Raw genomic sequence first — 12205 nt, 5'->3', positions numbered from 1 at the left:
ACCAGTCCATCACAAGGCCTCCCCTTTGGTCTCCTCTGCCCAAAGGACATTGGTCTACAAGTTTTGTGGTTTGCTCAGATGTTACTTTGCAGACCTAAGTTTCCAGAACTCGTTGGAAATCCAGTCTTTAGAATGTTTTCCACTTATAAATATTCTTTTTTATTGTAGAATAATGGACAGGAACAGCATTGCTGGTGGCTTTTCTACTTGCTTTGTTAATGCTTAGATGCGAGTTGTACGCTGCTGTGAACTGTTTTTATAAAGAAAATAAATACACATCTGATTAGCCTTCAATTTGTTTATTCTTGCATTGTCTTGTACTGTTTTTGGTTTAATGTGATGTGATTAGAAACAGGCTGCATTTCAGGTGACCTGTTCAGTGTTGAGTCACAAAGAATCAGTTTTGTATGTGATGTTTTCATAATTTGACACAGTTTAACTCAACATTTCAATTTCTTTTTTTTTCTTTTTTATCAAACTTGAATTTACCTTTTGAGCTGAATACTCATTCAAGAGCAGAACCTATTTCATTATTCCTTTGTATCCCTGCTATCCTATGTCCCAGGTTTTTTTTTCCTGTAAAGAGCTTTTCTGCAGTTTTCCACTGGACACTAGACCACTTCATCAGGAGCGTGACATGGCTGCAGTAACAGCCGTTTTACAGAGCAGCAGTTTTGGCTGATGTGCATAGCGAGTTAAATTACCATGAAGCAAGAGTTAGTGTGTGCATTTTTACATTTTTTTTGTGCGTGCGTGCGTGTGTGTGTGTGTGTGTGTGAGAGAGAGAGAGTGTGTCTTGGAGTCAGTATTAGGAGCATGTAATAGGTTCACCTGTCCCTGGTTGCAGAGTCATGGGCAAGTGGAGAAAATGGGTACCAGATGGAAAGAATGAGCGACGGCAAAATGGGGAACAATGAATGCAGAGAGTGGATAAGAATGCAGTAGGGAGCCTGTGTTGAGGATACATTTTTACTTTTAGATTTTAGTTTTTCATGTACAGATTATGCGTACCACATTCAAAATACTAAACAGTTGTCCAAAATTTCTGATTAATTGGTTGCAATAAAAATTCATGAAAGCAAATTCTTTGCAGTGTTTTTATCTCACAGTAACAGTTCTTCAGATCTTTGTCAAACAGTTTATCACTTAATTATGTATGTGTGCAATACATATGGGGAGGACATGGGAGATGCCATTATCAAAGACAGCATAGCTTTTTTAAGGGTTGTGACAAGTTTAACAACAAAGCCTCAGAGTCGAAGACTTTGGCATTCCTAAATACTCTTTTTGACTGACTGATACATCATCTTCCACATTGTCATATCTTGATTTTGAATTCTTCACCACACAGTGGATGCACGAACTAACTCTGTATCGTTTCTGACAGGGTGAAGAGGAGGATCGGACAGACATTTCTTTCCGTCTGAGGTAGGTTCAGTTTTTGCCCAAGGATTTCTTTCCTTTTCAGTGTTCATATAGACTTTTTGTAATTTTCTTTTTTGTGTTCTCTTGTATTAGACAGACATATCTGTTCTTACTGCTCAGCATATCAGTAGTATTTCCACATTGTTTTACAAATGTGTCTTGCCAGAACATAAAACCTCCCTCCCAACACTTTGAAGATGAAGGTTGCAGCAGTGAGCACTCAAGATCAAATCAACAATGCGAGCCACATGTGTGAAAAACCACAGAAATACTATGAACCTGTTTGGCATATGTGAGAACAACATTGAAAATAAGAACGAAGCTGCAGCCTCTCAAAATGATAAGATTCCCAATTAACTGCTTTTAGATGTGTTTTGGTTTAAGAACAATTTGTTTGCTATGATTTAACTTGTAGCTGCTCTCCGTAACCCCCATGTTGGGAACTACTGGCCTGCAGTGGCCAGTATGGTGGTCTCTGCTTCTCTGTCAATATCTCGTCTTTGGCTGTATTTGGTTGCCGTGGTGACATGTGTGTATCAGCAGAAGGATGTGTGATGTGTGTTTGTGTGTGAGTGCGGAGCAGGCGGGCGTTGAAAGGTTTCTGTGGAGACGTATAGAGTTCCTCTGTCCAGAAATGCCAGCGACACACAGATGTCGACGGTCAGATACGGAAACAGTAGGCATGCAGACGTTACACACCATCACCCATGCACACACTGGCATGTGCACGCACACACACACACACACACACACGTATAGGAAATATGCAGACAGCATGGACACACACGTAGAGAGATATTCAGATTCCATGCAGGCCGCTGCAATGCATTTATTCTGACAGCTCAGGACTATAAGGTTACATACAGGGAAGTCCATGTCTGCCGCAACACTTTGAACACTGATCGTATGTGTACACACCTTTATTCACTAACAAACACCTGAAGCTAAAGTTTAATTTAGCTCATTTTAAAATACAAAGAAGTGCCTGCAGTCATTCTTGACAGATTTAAACATAAATGACAGGTGATATTTGCATCGGGAATGATTAAATGCACATCCTAGCACACTTGGCCGATGAAGCAGAGAAACTGGGGTTTAAGAGCCTTGTTTTTGAGTAACTTGACTTTAGTTGATGAGGAAGGTAGAGTGTTGCTCATTTGCTTTCTCCAGACAGATTTCCCCTGTGTAAGTTGAGGGGATTTGAACAGAGGACACGAGCCTGCAGAGGCTCCAGGCTAGTGCTGAAAAACAGGTATAATGCAATGTAATTACTCAGAGATTCTCTTTTCACCACAACCATAATTGGGTTCAGGTTCAGACATTTGCTCTCGCTCTTGGGGCGCTCAGCATGCATTATGGCATTTGTCATTCTACATATCAATCATAAACAAAAAGGTGAGATGCATCAACATAAGACTTATAAAAAGGTTTTGAGAAAGGTCTGAAAGGTCTACCAGTCCCTTTCGGGTAAAGATGTAATAGGATTTAAGATGATTTTCAAAAAGGTAGTCTCTAATGTTGTTCTTTTTCACCTGTTCTGTAGGTATTTAGCTTTTTTCCTATTTTTTTACGGCACTGAAACATTCAGACTTACCTTTTTAGTAGCTTGATAATTACAAAGTAAGTTAATACAGTGAATGTCAAAAGTATGGTTCAAAGAAATGCTATCAAATTAATTTATTAGTGGCTGTGTAAAACTTTTGGTTCTATATTTCTGTAGAAAGGCTTCAGCTATATTTAAATGATAATGTTCTTCAGTAAAGAGCTGGGTTTTTTTCACATTTCTTGACTCAATTATTTAAGTTTAGAATAGGCTCATTTTTAAGGAGTTCTGTTGATCTGAACAAGCTGTCATCTCATGCTTCCCTCTGTACTCTCATTGAATGATCAGAGATCAATTAATATGTAAATGAACTACACAGATTTACCCCCCTAAATATTCATTAAGCTTTCAAAGAAGCCCCCATGAAGTGGTGTACACATGAAACAGACCACAGATATACAATTCTCCCTTTGAGCTCTGTCTCTCTTTTTGTCCTCCGCAAATTCTCCAGTTGACAAGCAGCACGGTGAAGTCCCCTACACTTGTATGAGTGTGTGTGTGTGTGTGAGAGAGAGAGAGTGAGGTAGGTGGGGGGTCACCAGTAATGTGAGAGAGTGTTTTGAACCCTATGGGTCGCCTTGTCGCCAGAATCACCTTTACACATGCATTCATCCCCTCACACACACATGCTGTCTGTCTCAGTCTGCATCTCTGATGTGCACACACCTTGTTTTCCTCTGATCACATTGACATTGATTTGTCTGTTTCATTTCCTGATTTATATTGCCAGGGCGTTTTTGGCTTAAAATGGACTTTTAAGTTTTGTAGTTAAGATGAGTATATGTTCTCATTCTCTTCTCTGTGTGTGCCTGTTTCTGTCAGTCACTCAAGATTTCACCTTTTTACCCAAGAAGTTGGTGTGTGTGTGTGTGTGTGTGTGTGTGTGTGTGTGTGTGTGTGCATGCCAGTGTGCGCATGTTACCTAAGAGCCTATTCTGTCCTAATGGATTCAAAATGACCTGAGAGCTCTTCCAAGATCACTCATTATGTCAAGCGTCTGGATGTGTTTTTGTTCCTCTTCAGATTCGCTAATATTCTTCTATTTTGCCCACAGCAGCTCTTAATAGAGTTTATTAGTTACCATTGGACACGAGGAGATGTCACTTAGGGTTTTTTTAAACAACTTTGAAAGAGAATGGGAGGTGACATGTTAATATACTGTGATCTTCTTTAAAAAAATCGCCATCATAATTGAATAAATGTTTACTCTACAGCTATGTAAAGCATTGAAATAATCGGTGTGTATACATACATACACACACACACATACATATATATATATATATATATATATATATTCTGTTGCGTATCTTGTCTTGTGATTTGTAGAAGAAAATGTTTCCATTCATGCTCACCACTATATATATCTGGATATATCTATATAGATATATCCAGATATATATAGATAAATATATCGATGAGGACGAATGGAAATAGTTTCTTATACAAATCACAAGACAAGATACGCAACAGAACCTGTAACAGTGTTTGCCATCTCAGATGTAGCATTGTTGACATGTGAGCAACGAAGCAATGAGTTATTTTGCATTTTGACAAGGAAAGATTAGGATCAGGTCAGTTCTCCATCTCCCAGCTCGAGGTGCTGACAGAGGCATGATGAGGCTAAGAATCGCCAGCTTCATCAGCCTGTCAGCATTACCAGGACACTCAGCCATATCCTGGTGATGCTGACAATGCATTCTTCCAGTGCCCTGTTGCTGACTTTTGCAGCTCTAGGACATTAGAATCTAACACTACTAAGAGCAGCATGGTTGCTTTGTAAAATGGCATTGCTTACAAGCCCGAGTACTGTGTAAGAGGAGGAATAGAGTAAAGTTAGCTATGTCAAGAATACATGTTGACAAGGCACAGCTGAGCTGGGCTAGTTCTTGTGTGGCTGACAAGATAGTGGATGTTTGGGGACAAGCTGCTTGCTATTCCCCACCCATGTTAGCATGGCTAGGGGTCACATAGGCATCTGCAGTTTGGTGAAACTTGATCTTATCTTTCCAGCAGACACTGTGTGTTCATGTGTGTCCTCACTGATAGGGATTAGTGGATATGTTTGAGCTCTGTGTCCTGGGATGGTCCTGCTTGCTGTTGGAGGTCAATACATGCATGCTCTAATGTCCACGAATGTGAGTGTGTGATTGTGTGTGTATTTGCCAAACAGTGGGGGGTTAGGCCTGGATTGAAATGACAATGGAGAGGAATTTAAATGAGAGAAAAAGGGGGATCAGAGACGTTTGCAAGAGGGATGGGAGAGGCTTTGGCGCTATTGTTATTCTTCCTCTTTGTCATTCTGCCTCACTATCTCTCTATTACAAATCCTTTGCTATCTGTGACTCTCACTCCTGGCTGTCACATACTTACTGAAGTCACTGCTTGTCTTGATTGTATTCCTACCTACCCTTATCTTCTCTGTCTGTCCTTCCATGTTTCTTAGGCTGCGGCTACACGGAAACGTTTTTCACTGTAAACGATACTTTTTCTTATCGTTTCGCTGTCGCGGCCACACGGAGCCGGCGTTCCCACTACCCCAAAACGATAGTTTTTGAAAACGGGTTCCAGAGTGGGAAAGTTTGAAAACGGCCTCGTTTCGTTTCCATTGTTACAGCTAAAACGTTTTTGCGTCAGTCACACGTTGACGCTGTGAGCCAATTTTAACACTTCTCTATTGTCTCACAGCGTGGCGTGACACAGCGGCGTGTGTATTGCATCGTTTCATCGTTTTCATCCGTTCTCGTCTGGACAGCAGCGCGTTTCCGTGTGGTCGCAAGAATTTTCGTACCCGTTTTCAAAAAAAAACTCGTTTCGTTTTCGTGTAGCCGTAGCCTCAATGTATCCCTCAGTAAAGACTCCCCCTTCTCCACCATCAACTTTAAGTTGTCATAAATTGTAATATATTCCAAGTTGGGATGTCCTAATAAAGTTTCTTGATCCCAGTTCCTATCTGGACTACAAGCCAAATGTCCAACCAATTACAATGATTTTCATTGGATGAGGAAATGTTGAGCTTTTATGCTGAACACCAACATTCTAATCGTTTTTCAGATATAAATGACATGAACAAACTCATGCTTTAAAAGAATAGTTCAACACTGCCTAAACTTTTCCACAACAATATGCGCACCATCCCAAAGTCTCGGTTTGGTACCTTTGTGTTTATATATAAACAAAAGTAAAACCCATGCTCACTCACTAAATCTGTTCAGAATATAACTCGAATGCAAATCACAGTTTGTGAGTTCAATTCTCCACCCCAACCACCCTTTCCTATTGTGGTTCATTTCCAGTCTCTACTGGGATGTCTAATGTCTTTCATGTTGTGTCACTTAACTGTCTCCGAGTACAAGTCTTTCTTTGTTCTTCCACCTCCCCGTGACTCACCATCTCTCTGTGCTTCTTACTTTCTACTTCTCACTGTATCTTACATTATTAAAAGTCTGCAGTCAAACAAAGTCCAGCTGCTAGAATAACATGATTATTGTTATCACTGTGTGTGAGTGTGTCTGTCATACACACACACACACAGATGTACACTCACTTTCTGTCCACGTCTCGGTTCCTCTGCCCACCCATCCCCCTCCTCCTCATCGCTTTACTCTGTAGCAGCTCTAATTGCGATCAATTAGGAAACTTCAGAAGGCTGAAATAGGAGCTGTGACAAGGGGCATCCGCTGAGCTGGCAGGGAGGGAGAGAAGGAAAAAGGAGGAGAGTGAGAATGGGAGTGAAAGAAAAAGAGGTGCAGGAGGAGAGGGAAAACGGTGATTATAGGAGTGGTGAGAGCATGGGAGGGGCAGGAGAGAGGAGCCCAAGTTGGTGCTGAGAGATGAGCAAATGGTAATGGTATGATTGATGCAGCCACAGCAGCTGAAAGTCATGTCGTTTTTCATGTCATGTATCGATTCCTGACTACTTCATGTGTGCTTTGGGGTGCATTGAATTGGGCATGGCACATACAGCACTATGGTGGTGGGTGAACATTGTATTCCCATTTGAACTGTTTGCTGTTACAGTACCGAAAGGTGCTGTGAACAAAAGCATCACAGTCTGAATCCTCTGCATGGCAGCTGGAAAACCGAGAAGCAGCTACACTGAAATATGGAGAGAGAATGTACACTGCTTTGATGCATTGATTTTATTTAATCTAACCTTGCACAAACTGTATGCATGTCAGGTTTCTTATGGTATACTCAAGAATAACAACGAGAGATGGGAAAGAATATCTACTTTTGCCTGGATGGAGAGGAAAAAGACAAACTGAGCATTCTGGCAGTAAAAGTTTAGCTGGTGCAATTATGCTCACCACTTTCAACTATGGCACCAGAGGTTTGACACCAACATGAAAGCTATTTTCACTTTTGAGCTTCATTCAGTAAATAATGCTTTATGACAGCACTTTAAGACACACTTTTGCCACTTGCTGGTTCTTGGTTTAGGCAATACTTGGATCAGAAATTAAAACTACACGGTTGGGGTTAAAAGCAATCATAGATGGGGCTATAAGTCTTCGTTGTACTTTGCGACCATCACCATGATGGATTTTTACTTTTTTTTTTATTTTTACACTTCACATGCAGTTGCTCTGACAACAACTAGAGGCCACACATTATTTTAAAGTAACTATAGGTCTTTGTGACCTGGATGAGCCAATGAGGCTGGCACAAAAATGACCTCCAACTTCCAACGTTATTTTAGTAGTGAAACCGTATGCCTTGAAATTATATATGAGTCCGCTCCATCTGCATGAAAGAAATAGATTTTGTGACAATTTCCCAAATTGGCATAAGACTGAGATGCATATGCACCAAGAAAAAAAGACAAAAGTTTATTTTCCTTTGGCACCTGTGTATGCTACCTCTTCTTTCCAATTGGTCAAATCAGACTAAATATGATATATATATTTTTTTTTACAAATTTTATGGGATTAATCGTCTCCGCTTGTCTTTGTAGCACCTGCCACATCTAGAAGGGGCTTTGGGTGCCCATTCATGTGATTGTCACTAAGCTGATAGTCTTGGAAGCATCCAGATGAATTCAAATTATGAATTCACTAGTTTTAGTGAATGAAAATGAAGGCAGACCATCAAACACAAATCCCAGCATCAAGTTTTCTCATGACTGCTCGGGACCTAAACATAATCTCCAAGACAGCTTTGCTTGAACAGTTTTATCACAGAAAAACAAGGAAGCTGCATTCAGAGTCAAGTATCCCCCCAAGGCGAAGCTTATAAATAGAATTATTATCCCAAAAATTTCTTTCACAGAGAAAGAGCGTGCTGGTTGCTGTCAGCTTTCTGGTGCAACAGCAGAAGAATGTTACGACCACCCTGATTCTACAAGATTTATGTTATTTCACGCCGAGCTGGACTTGCAGATGAAAAGAAGCTTGTGAATAAACCAAAGGGTAATTTAGATGACTCCTGTCAGAGATATTGTAGTATTTCTGTAGCCTTGGGTTTGTTAAGTGTGTCTGTTATTGATGCATGCACTATGCACTGAGAGCCTCTGGTCTCTTGTTTAGCAGGCTTTGCCTTGGGGCATGTAGACCTTTTTATCTTGTCACCCTAATGTGTGTGTGTGTGTGTGTTTAAGGCAGAAAGAAAGAGAACAAGAAGGGGAGATAGCTAGTGAGGAGATAGGAGGATCAATAATAAGCCGTCAGGAGGTCTGCCAGTCCCAGAGAGAGAGGGAACAGGACACCCAGCGGAGAGTAGAGTCGGAGCAAAGTGAGAATAAGGAGGGAAGAAGAGGCAGAGGAAAATGTGGACGGACGGCCAAAAAGTAACAGCACGTAAGAGATGGAAATTGGAGATGAAAATAGATGTGGCCAGTGATGAATTAAATGGTCGGGAGGGAAGAAGGGAACATGGATAAAAGAATGAGGATGAAAAATTGTTAGGGAAGTGAGGACTGTTGTGACACCAGTTGGAATATTTAGAAATGAGTAAAAAAATATGGTTCCCTCTATATGATTATGTAATATCAGAGAGCCCATCTTATTCTACTGTGTTAAAAAAGCTAATAGTTAACACAAAGATTCCATAATATTGAGAAATACTGCAGTATTAAATATGCAGCCGAAAAAATTTCAAGTTAAAGTTATTTCGATTATTATGCAAATGGTATGCTGTGATTCCTCATTGCCCAACAGTGAATAGTAGCAAAGAACAAGAATATGTTTTATTGATTATCCAAAGTAAATACTTGTAACATGTAGCAACTGGAACCAATGGTTAAAATCTTCTTAAAACGTCCGCGGCTTAACCAAAACCTAAAGGTTTGTTGCTTGCTTTTGAAGTCCTTCATCTTGATTTTTTAACATTAATAAATTATACTGTTATCTTAGAAATAACTTTCACATTTTTGTAGTTTACAAATAGCACTACATTGTTTTTCTAAAAAATCTCGGGCTTTAACAAAAAAAACAGCGTATTTGCTCATGTGATTTTGAGTTATTGAACTGAACGGTACAGCTCAACCAGAGATGTGTGGATTAGAGGATAAGCTTCTTTCTCTTAATGTTTATATACATTTGAATCTTGATTTGGAATGTAAAAATCAAACATTTAAACCCTGGAAAGGACCATATATCCATTCAAATGTTATGTGTCATTATAAGTAATATCAATCTGTGCTTTTTTGCTTTTCCTGTCTATCAATGCACCACTGAATATCTGCTTATGGTGGATATTTCCCCAGTGTATGTCTCACCGCCCTGAGGACCGAGGGCGACTCCTGTGGGATGTACCTCTAACTCTGACAGTGCTGCTGACACGCGAGAGTGCCTTCTTACAGGAACAATGACAACACACAAAGTGTATTTATAGCATTCTTTTTGATGCATAATTCAGTGAACATAAACATCAAATGAGGGGAGAAGAAGAACTTCATCCCACAAGAGCTAAAAGCTTCGACTCGACACCTTTAATGAATATTTAAACTCTGATGACCTTACCCTGGATATGTCTGTAAATGATTTATTGTTCATCCCCCTGCTTGCCTATTTTTATACACATTGTCTTTTTTTAAAAGTCTACTTTGGCTCTCTTTATCTTCTTCTCTTTATTCTTCTGACACATTTGTTTCAGTTGGGTTACTCTGCGTTTTAAAGCCAAGAGAGAGAATAGTGAGCTGTGAACCTGGCAGCTGCAGAGCAAATTACTGAAAGTAAAGTTAAAAAGAACAAAAAAGAGAGACTGGAAAAAAAATCATCTTATTATCGGTAAATTATCTGTGAATATCATCAACTGTAATTATCTCTCCACAGTGAATTTCAGCTGGTGATGATTAAATTTCTTAATGGGTTCAGGGAATAGTGTTATTCAATGTAGGGGAATAAAATGGGGAATGATATCCTATTATCATGAAATATATTCAAGATGAGAAATTTCAGCTGTGACTTTCGTTATACTTGGGCCAATAATCACCAAGGTTCTTTGACGGATAAAAATGTCTCTGAGGCATAACACAGTTCTTGACAATGAAATGAAGAAAAAAAAGTCTCCCGACGAACATTTTACGTTTTGTGCTTTTAGACTGAATTTCTCATATTTTTTTTTTATGCTGCTAATCAGTAGCTCATGACAGTGGAGGAGATTATACTGAAAGGCAAATTAAAAAAAATGACATATCAGTCTCTCATTACTGACACTACTGTTTTTTAGATTGTCACTGCTTATTTAATCTAATACATGTAATGGCATATATGTAGAAACCCAATAATAACCCAAGACAATTGAGACAGGGGCACCAAAAGGCAGGGAAAGTAACTTCTATTAAAGTAAGACAGCTGAAGGAACATGTTCCAACTAGTTATAACAACTGGCAGCAGGTCAATAAATTGGTTGTAAAAAAGCACCTTGGAGAGGCAGAGTCTCTCAGAATTAAAGATGGACAGAAATAAGCAATCTGCTAAAAACTGCATCTGCAAATTGTGGTACAATGTCACAGCAATGATCATTAATATGAAAATGTAAAGACTTTGAATAATACATCATTTACAGAACATAGTAATCATCAAAAGATTCTGAGATACATCTCTGTGCATGAGGGACATGGGCCAAGATTAATAATGGATGCCCGTGATCGACTCTATGCTGGCACGGCATTAAAAACTTGCACAAGTATTTCATGGAAATCACTGTATGGGCTCAAGGACACTTCCAGAAATCATTGTCTGTGAAGACAGTTTGCTATACCATCCACAAAATTCTGGTTGAAGCTGCATCATGTAAAGAAGACATATGTTAATATAATACAGAAGTTCTTCTCTTAAGTTAGACGGTCATTTAAGATGGACTGAAGCAAGGTGGAAAACTGCGCTGTGTTTGAATTTTGAAATTCTGCTTGAAAGCCTACATTTCTGATGGTATGTGGTGCATTAATGTCAACTTGCACATCTGAAAAGGCACCATCAGTGCTGAATGGTGTACACAGGTTTTAGAGCAACCCAACCAGATGGCATCTTTTTTTTAAGGGAAGGGCTTGTATATTTCAGGTAGACTGTTAAACTTGTAACAACATGGCTTTGAGTCAAAGATTCCGGGTGCTGCATCAACCTGCTGCAGTCCAGATCATTCATCAGTTAAAAATATTTGGTGCGTCATGAAGCACGAAATATGAAAAGAAGACCCAGGACCGTTGAGCAGCTATAATCCTATATCAGACAAGAATGGCAGAACACTCGAATGGTCCAGCAACTGGTCTCCTTAGTTCCCTGACGCTTACAGACTTTTGTTAAAAGAAAGGTAAGGGTTTACTGTGGTAAACATGGCCATGTTCCAACTTTTTTGAGAAGAGTTGTTGCCATCACATTCAAGGTAATAAGCTAATATTTTTCACGAAATAACAGAATCTCTCAGTATTAGTCGTTTTCTATGTTCTATTCTAAATGGGATATGGGTAGAGTGTAGATTTGCAAATCGTTTTCTTACTTTTCATCGTTTCAGATTTAAATGTTAAACTATGTTATGTTAAGCTGTATTTTTAAGAAGTTTATCTTTCTAAAAGTAACTGATTTGCAGCGCTGAACTGCAGGGTGCTTAAATGACTCCTAAAACTGTCAGTTGAACAGGCTAGCCTACCTAATATTAGACCTATTCAGTGATGAAGAACAGCAGCTTCATTTCGAACAATATGCCTTTGCAACCTGCATCACTCTCTGTCTGTCT

The 12205-nt window shown here is 39.4% G+C and overlaps 1 protein-coding gene across 2 annotated transcripts in view; it reads left to right on the top strand.

Moving 5' to 3' along the window:
• Positions 1-12205, top strand: part of cntfr (ciliary neurotrophic factor receptor) — a 201300-nt gene that overhangs the window by 32080 nt on the left and 157015 nt on the right. For both annotated transcript variants that reach the window (XM_075455975.1, XM_075455976.1), the window contains exon 2: positions 1388-1428. The gene's annotated coding sequence lies outside the window, so the exon portion shown is untranslated. The remainder of the gene's footprint in view (positions 1-1387; positions 1429-12205) is intronic.

The sequence above is a fragment of the Odontesthes bonariensis genome, chromosome 22 (assembly GCF_027942865.1).
Source record: "Odontesthes bonariensis isolate fOdoBon6 chromosome 22, fOdoBon6.hap1, whole genome shotgun sequence".
NCBI classification, from domain to species: Eukaryota; Metazoa; Chordata; class Actinopteri; order Atheriniformes; family Atherinopsidae; genus Odontesthes; species Odontesthes bonariensis.
The sequence above is the reverse complement of the archived record's forward strand: the minus strand, read 5'-3'. Positions and strand labels throughout refer to the sequence as shown.